At 41.0% G+C, this 13,067-nt stretch overlaps 1 pseudogene; it reads left to right on the top strand.

The window, feature by feature from the left end:
* The first annotated feature begins 3,317 nt into the window (after positions 1–3,317).
* On the top strand, positions 3,318–4,576 carry LOC143663627 (queuine tRNA-ribosyltransferase accessory subunit 2 pseudogene; annotated as a pseudogene).
* The last annotated feature ends 8,491 nt before the right edge of the window (positions 4,577–13,067 follow it).

Raw genomic sequence — 13,067 nt, 5'->3', positions numbered from 1 at the left:
TAAATTTGGCAGATTCTTGGAGGAGGAATATGATTGTCCAGCTTGGATCCGAAGTCCATTATTGTCCAAAGAGCTGTGTTCAGGGGCACAGGGGCACATGGTACAAGGATGGCTGTTTAAGGAGGGGCTGGGCTGAGCAAGCCCACCAAGTCATGTCTGTCATTCCATCCCACTGGCTCAGGCCAGGCAACAACAAATGGAGTTAACTATTCTTGCCAGAGCCCTAGTAGCTGCTCTGCTCTTTACAGCATTATATATAAGCTCCAGGAAGACAAGAAGTTTATTTGTTTGTTCATCACTGTATCTCCAGTGCCTAGAACTATGTCTGTCAATTAATATGCACTCAATAAATATTTATAGAGCAAATGAATGGACCTTAATAGCAAGAGTCAACATTTCCTTCCAAACTTGCTTCCTAGAAACTAAAATGCCCCAGGGTAATAGTCAATTCCCCTTCCCTCTGAACTGCATCTGCTTGTAGGTTTCACTGCTTGCTTTTCTCAGGGCCAGGTGTGGAGCTGCAGTGGCAGCATGAAAGGAAGGGATACGTGTGTTCATGTGGCAGTGGGAGTTAGGGTAATTACTCTATTGGGTGGATTGAGATGAAAGAATGATCTGGAGGAAGGGGTAAAAGAAAAAAAAGGATCAGTAAGGCCAGGGAGCATGTGGCATCTTTCTGTCTTGGAGGAGACCAAAGTGATCTCTTATCGTTGTAGCCTGTCCTTATACTGACATCTCCCAGGTTTAATGAGCCTTGATCCTGTGTCCTGCTTCCCATTATAATTCTTGCTGCTGGTTCTATGCCAGCTTGTGTTAAATGCCTCATTTTGTTTAATCCTTACTACAATGATTAATCCTGTAGCAATCCTTACTACAAACCCATATGACAGCTATTGCCCTAATTTCCCTCTTCCCTCACATTCAAGATTCTAAAAGGGTAGTTTGCACTTACTTCTCCACTTAATTTATTTAAATTCAATTTCATTTTTTAATCAAGTAATATTGCACATTGTACTACAAGTTATATAATACCGTAAGACTTATAGCGAAAATAGAAACCCCCTGCCTCCCCGCCCCACCCACATCACTGTGTTTCAGACCCCAGAGTCAACCACTTTCAATACTTTTGGTTCTATTTCTTCCCACTTATGAAATAAAGTACTGAACCTGACACAAAGTGGGCCCTCTGTACTTGGAGTTCTTTCCTGCTTCCACTCTGCCCACAAGCCTCCAGCCGTGGTCATTTGGGATGATCAGGTCTCAACATGTATGAAACAGTTGATGAACAAGCCAATAAACATGTACTGCCACCTGCTGCATGTCAAGATCAAGAAACTGCGTTACATCTATTTGAGACCAAAGTAAGAGATGTTTACGTGGTGCAAAATTTATTATTTTAGATAGCGCATTAACTGATTTAACTTGGATGGTCAGTTTGTGTGAATACCATAATCACATGGAATCTTGAGTAGAGCGTGAGATTTTGTTGGTTTGTACAGGTTGATGTGATGCCCTGATACATCCCAGAGTAATTTGGGCAGAGAATAAAAAAGTATTTGCAAAGTCCCCTTGAGGGAATGCGGCAAAAGGAGGAAATATTAAACTTCCCCATCTGGAGAATTCCTGATGTTCTTGCAAGCTGTGGGGGACAACCAAATCAATAGGCTAAGCCCTCGATCTTGGGGTTCGCCCCTATAAAACTTATTCCTGCAAAGGAAAAGCTAAGGCTGTTTATAATTATGCCTGAGAGTCACCCTCAGAGAACCTCTTTTGTTGTTCAGATATGATCTCTCTCTCATGACTCCCAGGGGTATAAATCTGCCTGGCAACATGGGAGAGAACTCCCAGGATGAGCTGGCATCATGACATTAAGAAAGTTTTCTTCACCAAAAGGGGGAAGAGAGAAAGGACACAAAATAATGTTTCAGTAGCTGAGAGATTTCAAACAGAGTCGAGAGGTTATCCTGGAGGTTATTCCTATGCATTATACAGATACTACTTTTTGGTTTATGGTGTATTGTAGTGGCTGGAGGGAAGTACCTGAAACTGTTGAGCTGTGTTCCAGTAGCCTTGATTCTTGATGACAACTGTATAACTGTATAGCTTTTATAATGCTCCTGCATGATTGTGTCTGATGCTTCTTTTTTCCAGGGTATGGACAGATGAGTAAAAAAATAAGGACAAAAAATAAATAAATAATAAGGAGTAAAAAAAAAATTGACTAGTTTGAAATAATAGTAGTCAATGAGAGGGAGAGGTAAGGTGTATGGCATATATGAGTTTTCTTCTTTTTTTTTTCATTTCTTCTTCCGGAGTGATGCAAATATTCTAAAAATGATCGTGGTGATGAATGCACAACTATGTGATGATATTGTAAGCCACTGACTGCATACTTTGGATGGAAAGTATGTGTGTGAAGATATCTCAATAAAATATATATACGTGCAAAAAAAAAAAAGAAACTGCGTTACACAAAAGCTCAAATCCTAGCCCTGCCTCTTCCCATCTCTCTGAGTCTTTGTTTCTTCACCTGTAAAACAGAAATGACAACATCCATGACCCCAGATTACTACGAGGAGGAGGACACGGATGTGGGCAAATCAAGCAGTCCCAAAACATTGTTTTTGCTCCTCTCCATTGCATCAGACAGCTTCCCAGAAGCCAGAAGAGGACTTGAAGAGTGGGTGAGATTTGCAAAGGAAGGAAAAGAGAAAGGCTATTATGGAAAAGAGAATCATTGAGGTGCAGACAAAGGCAGAAATAAGCATGATGTGCTTGAGGAACAGTAAAAAAACTGATGCAGTTTGAATGTCAGATTCATTTTAGACGTGGAAAATTGTCTTTGGATCAGAAGGTAAGGCAAGCTCTGCCAAGGCAGGCCGTAGAGAAATACTGGGCAGGGGAGTAAAGGGGAAATGGGTGAGGAGCAACCATTTGTGGGTGCTTTGCAGGGTGGATGGGATTTGGGAATGAGGCAGACCCAGGTGTGATGTAATTAAGCTTCTCCTGGTACTCCAGAGACCTAAAAGTTCTCAGAGAAGTAAGTTAATTTGGGCTTCAGTAAGATGGAGTTATACCAGATGGTCTCTAGAGATTCTTATGGTGCTGGTGTTCTGTAATTTTTATTATTATAGCATTGATATAATTACAGCAGGAAATACAAAAAGAGAAAAAAAGAAAGCATTTTGCAAGTAGTTTCAATATGACTTGGTCAGCATTTGGATAACGGGAATACAAAAATAATGCATCAGTAGTGATGAAAGGAACTGCAAGGGGGTTTAGGGATCTGAAGTTCGAAAAACTTGGGAGGCTGGCAGGACTTAGAGGAATCATTTAGGATGAAGCTGAGTCTAATCAAGGTAGTTAATGTCTGTCACCTAAGGAAAATGACAAACCGAGGTAAAAGTGGGGACTGCACCATGAGCATTCCAGGTTGCCTTCTGTACCACAAGGCTGGCTCTGCCCCATACCCGGCTGATCACACGCTGTATAACATCGTGTATACACACAGATTTCCTATGTGGCTCAGCTCACACTGTCATCACTGGTGGAATGTCATGAAGACTTGGCAGATATAAGGAAAGAGTTGGAAACTTTATAGGCGTGCCAGAATCACTCTTGTATTGCTCCCTGCCCAGCCAACCCCTGCCCAGCTGGTTAGGTGAAAAACAAGTCTGTGTCAGTGTGGGGTGGCAGAGGCCAAGTGGAAATGACCGCCTCCAAGTTCATGGCAATTCAGCAGGCCCTTCAGCCAGACTGGTTCCAGTGCTCAGATGGAGAGGCGTCTTGCATGGAAGCAACGTCTATAAAAAAAAAAAAAGCCAGAAAGTCTGTTGACGGATCTCTTCTGCCCCTGAATAATTGTCTGTGACTACAAGAAGGTCAGATGTCCTTCAGAAAAATGTGCTCTTTGGACTGATTGAATGTGGAGACATGACAGAGGAGAGGCTGCGGTCAGCACGAGAGGCAGTCAAGCGCCCTAAAGGCGGTTTCTTTCTGGTGGATTCCTTTGAGGGACTCCCACCACCCTGGAGACTGGAAGGCACTTGCTTTCATCCGCCACTGCGGAGTGACCAGAGGACAAGCCGAGGCTTATCTGCGGTATTAGCCGGCCAGATGAGGTACGCAAGCATATTGAAAGAGGAACGGACCTAGTCGAGAGTTTCTTCCCTTATCAAGGGACAGATTAGGGATGTGCCCTGACTTTCAGCTTTATCAGCCAAATCCTGAAGAGACATTATTACAACAAAATGAGACGCTAAGAAGAAATAAGATATCTGGGCCAGACAAAGAAAGTTAAAACAACTAGCCGCACCAAAGAATTGAAATTAATTCGAAGGAGAAAAAGTACCAGGAGGGTCTGGGTGTGCCAGTGAGAGGCCGGTCCTGTTACTGCTGCACGACTCCTATCTGCGCGTGCGTCACCACCTCCTGGTGACCAGAGCTGCTGGCTGGGGTCCTGCTTATGGCGCACGTCTTTGAACACTACTTGGGATTTTTCTCCTCCATCCGGGAAGCGCTACAAAGTGCCAAACCGGTACAGTTGAAAGAGCTCATCCGCAGGCAAGCATCTTGAGACCTGGCAAACACAAGTCTGACTCTTCACATGGAGCCTGTAACACGGTCACAGTGTAGGAAACAGAGATGAAATGGTGTTAGCTTTTATCATCTGTGCTAGGGAATCAGATCTGCCCAAATAAGGAATGCCTGTACCCAACTCTGCCTTTGTGAGGCTGAAGAGGTTTCTTCTAGGGACTTAAATGACCTGGATTGATCAGAGAGAACTGAACCATGACCCCCTTTTTTAAAAATGCAACTTTATTGATACATATTATATATTCACATACCGTGTAATTATCCAAGGTTAGTACAATCAGTGGTTCACAGTATCATCATATAGCTGTGCATTCATCACCACAATGAATTTTTCTTTTTTGTGAAAAATAACATACAGACAAGAAAACAACACATTTCCAAGTACATTTTAATAAGTAGTTATAAACAGATTTTAAAGTTGGGTAGAGGTTGCAGTTCCACGATTTTTCATTTTTTTCTTCTAGCTGCTCCAAGACACTGGAGACCAAAAGAAATATCAATATGTTGATTCAGCAGTCATATTCATTTGTTAAATCCTATCTTCTCTATTAAACATTTTCTTCTCTTTTTTTTTTTTACTTTTTTGTTAAAAATAACATCCATACAAAAATGCAATAAATTTCAAAGTACATTGCAGGTTCACCCCCGGGACTCATATCCCGCATTGCCAGGAAGACTTTTACCCCTGGATGTCATGTCCCATGCAAGGGAGACAGTAATGCATGACTCTTTAAAAAAAAAAAAATGTATTGAGATATCTTCATGCACCATACGATCCACCCAAAGTATACAACCAATGACTCACTATTTTAACACATAGTTGTGTATTCATCATCATGATGAATATTTTTATATTTATATCACTCCAGAAAAAACATACATCCCATACCCCTTACCCCTCCTCTCACTGACCCAGAGAATTTTAATCTACCCAACTTTTTTATCCCTTACTTCCCTATTATTTACTTTTTATACTTATTTTTTAACTCATCTGTCCATACCCCGCATAAAGGGAACGTCAGCCACAAAGTTTTCACAATCACACGATCATTGTAAAAGCTATAGAGCTATACAATTGTCCTCAACAATCAGTGTTATTGGGATACAATTCAACATGAACTATGACCTTTTAATATTTCTAGGCCAACTCTTTTGGTCAGTAGGATTCACTAGGCTATTAAAGGCAAAGCTTTAGATGTAAGGGGACAGCCTCAGAGAGCAGGTGATGAGATCTGAGGGTCTACTGAGTTGGATTGGGGGTTGAAAGGAGAGGACTGGTCATAAGTAGCACAAACTCTGTGGACACATGCCTGAAGACCGAGAAGAAATCCGGCTGAGTCAAGAATTTTCTTTATTTTGATCCTCAGACTGTCAGGAGACTCTTTTGGACATTTCTGTTTCCCAAGCTTCTCTGGCAGGGCAATCAAACAGAAATTGTTTCATGACTTGACGGGTCGCATCTCACTGGAATGTGGGACCCACTCATTGCTCTTGGATTGACTGGCCCAGGAAATACTCCTTCATTGGACCACCTGATTTACTTGTGACTTCTCTTCCTAGAGCTGATGCGGTTGCTTGTTAGGAGTTGAAAGTTTGGTCTGTCCTTTGGCCTCATAAAGAGTCTAACCACCTGTTCTAGTTTGCTGTCTGCTGGAATGCAATATACCAAAAACAAAATGGCTTTTTAAAAGGAGAATTTAGTAAGTTGCTAGTTTACAGTTGTAAGGCTGAGAAAATGTCCCACTTAAAACAAGTCTATAGTAATGTCCAATTTAAGGCATCCAGGGAAAGAAAGCTTGGTTCAAGAAGGCCGACGACGTTCAACGTTTCTCTCGCAGCTGGAAGGGCACATGGCAAACATGGCAGCAGCGCTGGTTTTCTCGTGGCTCTACCAAAAAGGGACTCTCTCCAAAATGTTTCCTCTTTTAAAGGATTCCAGCAAGCAACTCCACCTTCAGTGGGTGGAGACACACCTCCATGGATATCATCTAATCAAAAGTTACTATCCACAATTGGGTGGGTCACATCTTCATAGAAACAATCAAAATGCTCCCACCCAGCAATATTGAATGAGGATCAAAGGGCGTGGCTTTTCTGGGGTCTACCACAGATTCAGACCAGCACACCACCTAATAACGTAGCCCCATCACTTGTGGAGATTTATTCCCAGTGTGTTCATTACACTGAGCTCTGGCCTGGCAGTTAGAGAATGGGGTATCAGTCCTTCTCAGCTGTGAAGCCCAGGCAAATCGCTTAATCTCTTCATTTCTACTTCTTCCTGATTAAGTGGGGCTAGGAATAGTGAATAGGGCTAAATGAAGTTCTAAGATTCTGCCTACCTCTAAATCTTAAGAAGCAAAAAGTTATATATTAGAGTCATAACTTCACTTGCCCTCCCTGTTTACTGATCATTGTAGACCTAAGTAGAAAATGCAGCGGGGCCAAGAGTGAAGCAACAGCAGAGCTATTCAGAGAATCAGAGGTTTGGCCTGTATGTTTTGAACTGGTCGGGGAATTGGCATCAGCAGATCCTGAGGCTGTGAGGACCTTGCCAGGCCATCTCAACGCACAAGTTTTTCTGCTCTTGTTCTGGGAGTGGTATTTGTGTTGATGATATGTGATAGGATTTTTATTTTGTGTGTGTGATTTTCTATCTTTTTCAAGTTTTCTTGAAAACACGCACATATACACACAGTTTTTGTAATAACAACAACAAAAACAAAAAAAGAGATACTTTTTTTGATACATGAGCCAATGGTACGTGAACCTCATCTGTTGCTGATTACATCTGCAGTCGGCTAGGAAGCGTGTCTGCTGCAATGAGTGACATTTGACTTCATTGGCTGGTGCTTAAATGAGAGAGCGCAGCATAGCACCGCCCAAGCAGCTCGGCATGCCTCATCTCAGCACTCGCAGCTCCGCCCAGGCCTTTGGAGATGCAGAAAGGAATCACCCTGGGGAAAGTTGTTGGAACCTAGAGGCCTGGAGAGAAGGCCAGCAGAGACCATCCTGTGTCTTCCCACGTAAGAAAGAACCTCAGTGGAAAGTTAGCTGCCTTTCCTCTGAAGAACTAACAAAATAAATCCCCTTTTATTAAAAGCCAATCCGTTTCTGGTGTGTTGCATTCCAGCAGCTAGCAAACTAGAACACTGGGTGTCATAAATTTTATATGAAATATGGGACTTTGCTACTCCTCTAAACCCATGGGTCTGGCACTGAGCAGAAATATGAACATGTGAATAGGCTCAATTCAATTACATTTCAAAACAATCAGATCCTTGAGAACAGAAACTCTCTCTTCCATATATAATACCTCGCCGTTCTTGGAGGAGAGGTTATAGGAATTTCCATGAATTAAAAACTTCACAAACTACCACAAATAAAAGAAAACCATATAGATAGACTCCCAATACATAAAAACACAGTAACCACATAATAATTTTAAAACCCATGAGTTTGGTGGAGTATCAATAAATATCCTAGATTTTATATAAAATTTATAAGTTTCAGTTATGCCCCAAACACTAAAATTCTGACCAACATAGTTCAGTTTCCTGGGCCTTTTTCTTTTTAGCACATTTGAAAAAAATGTTTCTTTCCTTTAATGTTTTAAATTTATTAAAGGCAATTCACCAATGGATGTATTTAATAAAAAAAAAATTAGTGACTGAGGTTTGATTTCAGATGCCTGAGAGACTGGGAGACACTGGGTAGAGAGGTGGGTATTGGTAAGGATGGCGAGACTTGTGAGTGAAAATTCTAGTAGGTGTGTGAAGAACACACCAGGCAAGGTCCTGCCTTCAGCCTTTGCATTAGCTGATTTCTCTGCCTGTAATTCTCTTCCTCTAAATGTCTGAGGCTTCCTTCCACTCGCTTCAAGTCATCCTCTCGGGGAGGTCTTCCCTAACTACCAAAATTAACAAAATTTCCCCACTCTGGCACTCCCTCTCTCCCGCGCAGGCTTTGATTTTTCTCTCTAGTGTCTATCATTTGCACTCTGTTCATTTTGTTCATTTTACTTATTGATAGTCATTTTGACATGGGGACCGTGCAGAAAATATTATTCGAAGTTATAGATGTGATGGAGAGTTTAGGAAGAACAATTCATAAAGACAAGAAGACAGATCAAGTGAAATAAGGGGAATTATTAACTCTGGGGGAAACAAAAAATCTATAAGAAAGGAAGTGTAATCAGTTCACCACTTGTCTCAATAGTGAAAAATATTATAGAGTGTAATACAGGCCATGAGTGGTTTAGCCGAGAACAATGATACCACACAAGGGGAATGGAAGAGGAGAATTGGGTGAGGGGAGTGGATTATATATCATGATATCTAGCAATTTCATTTGTTCTGGGAGATACTCTTTCTGGGGCACTCTGTCTTTCTGCTCATACAGGGCTGGATTTTTCTTCAGAATAGCTGCACAGCTATCATTTTGGCACTCCCCTGAGCTTTACTTCTGTGTTAGATTTCCCCTTTTCTGGATCCCAAGTCTCCCCTTTCCTTTTTAATTTATCTCCTTATTATATCCTTTGGTGGTTTTTCTGAGAAAGAGGGCATAGGAGGAAAAAACTGAGCCCTTGCATAAATAAAAATATCCTTATTCTATTCTCACATCTTAAAGAAACTGTTTATAGAATTCCAGAATCCACAGTTACTATCCTTCAAAAATTTGGAGGTAATTCACCACTGTATTCTGGTTTCCAGTGCCTTTCTGATTCCAAGTCTGTGTTATATGACATCTTTTTCTCTGAAAGCTTTTAGGATATTTTCTTTATTTCAATGTCCTGAAATATTATGATGATAGTATTTTCTTACTTTCATTCATTGCCTACTGAGAGGGCAACTGTAATCCAGAAAGTCATGTCCTGGGTAATTTTCTTGAATGATTTCCTCCACAATTTCTCCTTTCAATGTTATTTGTTCTATCTTTACTGTATTAATATTAGTCAGATTTTAGACTTGAGGCTTGGTATTCTAGTTTTCTCATTTTTCTTTCAAATTCCATCTTCTGATCTTTTTTCTTATTTGTTTAGAGTTTCCTTGGTTTTGTTTTTCAAACTTTCTATTAGAGATTTAAATTTAGGCTCCATTGTTTTCAATTTCCAAGAGCTCTTTCTTACTCTCTGATCAACACTACCCCCTTTTATATAGCATCCTGTTCTTGTTTCATAAATGCATAATCTCCAGGGTAATACATGATAGTATTTTGTTTGTCTTATTTGGCTAGCTGTATTATTACTGTTTTCTCTGATCTGGTTTGTTTCTCTCTTTCCCTCTCCTGCTCATTCTTTCTTCTTCCATTTCTTCCTTTCTTTCTTTTTAAAAAATTTATGTCTTTCATACATGAGACTTCCACTAATGTCTGAGAATTTTGGCTGTTTATCCATATTTAGAGTGAGGCATTAGAAAATTGATTGAAAGGAAGGTCTGAATGTGGAGGGCAGGTTTGCTGACTGATGTGTTTCATTCTGAGTCGATCAGGTAGTAAGCTGGCTTTTCAGTACATGTAGGACTTTTCTCAGGGGTCTTTCACTTTTTGCAGAGAAGACTCTCTTGGACTTCTGGAGCAGAGTCTTATGACTGATGGCTTTCTTAGGGCTGTGATGTAAATGGCTGAACTTCTTGCCATATGTTATGGAGATTTTTACTTATTCCCTTGGCTTTCAATATGGCATCTCATGTTTACCTCTAAGACTCCTGTTCAATTCTTTCTCTGAATAAGCCTGTCATCTCATGCCATAGTTCTGTTAGAAGGAAGGGGAAATAGACTCTGAGCAGATGTTGCAGATACCTTTGGTTGTTTACATAACACACATACCCTCCATTTTTTATGATCTGGTTCAACCTTTTCCAGACGGTGTTGGCAAGGGATTGGCTTAAGCATGAGCCTCTGACACAATTCTGGCTAATAAGAAGTGATGGGTGCTTGTGGAAGAGATTATCCTACTCTTTAAAAGGGTTATAAGACTGGGCCATTCTCTCTATTGTATCTGAATATTTTCATGTGAGAATGTGTAACTGCTTTCATTTTTTTCTCAACTATTAAAGGAAGGCCCATAAAATCGATCGATAGAAAAAACAAGAAAGAAAGAAAGGAAGGAAGGAAGGAAGGAAGAAAGGAAGATAGATAGATAGGAAAAAACAAAGAAAGAAATGGCAAAGGTGGAAAATGTTATAATTGGTGGATCTGGGAAACTGGGGGTGGTGGTATGGTATATTGGACTTCTCTTTATGGAGATTGTATTATTTTTTCAACTGTCTTGTAAGTTTGAAATTATTTGAAAAAAAAAAAAGTTTAAAAGAAGTGGTCTGAAGACCAGGAAGAACAGCATCCCCTGGGAATTTGTTAGAAATGCAGAAGCTCAAGCCCCACCCCAGACTTACTGAATCATAATCTTCATTTTAGCAAGATCCCCAGGGAATCTCAAACCTCATTAAAGTTTAAGAAACACTACTCTGAGTCATACTTAGCTGTTTCTTGTCTTATTTGCAGTTGAGCTCATTCTAACTGATAGAGTGGGTGCAGCAGACACCTTTGATGCCGTATGTCACAGATTGATACCATGTGTCACAGATCCTCTACCCACCTTGATTTCTGGAACAGTTATTGTGGTAGGCAGAATTCTAAAGATGCACATGCACACACACACACACACACAAACACACTCAAGATTCCCACCCTTTGGCTACTCAGTCAAGCAACTATTCTAGGTATAGCTGTGAACCAACTTTGAAGAGGTGACTCATCAGCTGACCTTAGATGGAGAACTTGTTCTGGATGGGCCCAATGTATCAAATGAGCCCTTAAAAGCAGAAGAGGAAGGCAGACGAGGAGGTCAGAGATTCAAAGTGCTGGAAGGACACAATCTGACGTTGTTGACTTTGAAGATGCAAGAAGGGGGGCACAAGTCAAGGAATGCAAGTGATCTCTGGAATCTGAGAACAAGCCCTGACTGACAGCCAGCAAGGGATGGGGACATCAGCCCAACAGTTGCATGGAACTGAATTCTGCCAGAGAGCTCATGAAAGGAGCATAGCCCTGCCAACTCCTTATTTTTGGCCTCGTGAGATCCTGAGAACCAGCTGAATCATGCTGTGCCTGGGCTTCTGATTTATAGAAATTGTGAGGTAATCAATTTTGTATTGTTTTAAGCTACTGGGTTTGAAATGACTTGTTACAAAAGCAATAGAAAATGAATACACCTGAGTTAGACGGTCTGTGCAAGCTTAAGTTTACCTCTTACTGGCAGCATTCCACTTCTAACACACAATGTGTCTTTCTATCTTTATGCCTTTCTGTCTTTCTGTCCTTCTGTCTTTATCTCCTCTGATGTCATGGGAGTGGCTTGGTAAAAAGTAGACCAGAAGTACGAGGAAGTTAACATCCCTAGGAACAGCACTCAAGCAATGGAAGAGAGGAGCCAATGGATCATTCTAGGAGGCTTTGTACGCTTCCTACAAGTCCTGATGGAATTCAAGCCCCATATCTATAGAAACAACTTCAATAATATACCATTAGTTTGGCATTTCTCTCTTCCTTGTCTCATTCTCCCTGATTCCTCAGTCTTGCCGACTGGAAATTCTTCTCAAATGACCTTTCTGTATCCAAGTTTCCTTGTTTTCCAAACTCTGTTTGGGATAGGCAACTAGAAATATCTACTCTATCCACTCATCTTGAATAGGAGGCAATTTATTGGAAGGTCATTTCAGTGTATCCCACCAGAAACTAGGCCTCAAGGAAAACTGAAATCAGGGCCACCAAATTTCTCCCCATGCCTTTCCGTTCTCCTCTAATGACTTCACCTTTAGAGAGGGGCGAATCTTTTCCCAGAATCAGAAAGAAAGATCCCAGACAAGGATTGTAATTGAGTACTTTTGGGGCAGTGTCTATAACTGGTACAGTGGTAGATGACAGTAGGATTGGCCCATTTTGGGTCAGAGATGGCCAGGTGGCAGGGTCGACCCTGCCATTAACTTTGGGCATGGTTAATGGATGTGCCATTGTGTTTCAGGGCATTTCTGGAAATAGCGGAATTATTGAGAGCTGGGGGAAACATCCCATTAGTTTTCCAAAATCATCATTGCTCACTCCCAATTATTAAAAACTGTTATCACCACTTCCACTCTTATTTCCTCTTGAATGACTCAGTTTCCTTCCCAGGTTCTACTTTCTCTGCACAACCATAATGCTGGTGTTTCTGAGAGTTTCATCCTTACTGTTTTTCTCTTCTCACTCTTACTCATTCCCAGAATCATCTCATTCCATGGTAGACGTTATGGTATTCTCCCCAACATTTATTTCACTCCAGAAATTTAATCTAATCCAGTCATGGCAATTCTACCCTCTTGGCAGCAATTGATATGGGATGATCAGATCTAAACCAGATTAGATCAATGAGATTCAAGGAGATGCTTGATTAGGACTTCTGGGAAAGAGAAATCAGTCTCACTGCTGCCTGTTGGATG

Source organism: Tamandua tetradactyla, chromosome 2 (assembly GCF_023851605.1).
Source record: "Tamandua tetradactyla isolate mTamTet1 chromosome 2, mTamTet1.pri, whole genome shotgun sequence".
Lineage (NCBI taxonomy): Eukaryota > Metazoa > Chordata > Mammalia > Pilosa > Myrmecophagidae > Tamandua > Tamandua tetradactyla.
This window is presented reverse-complemented; position numbering and strand designations above follow the sequence as displayed.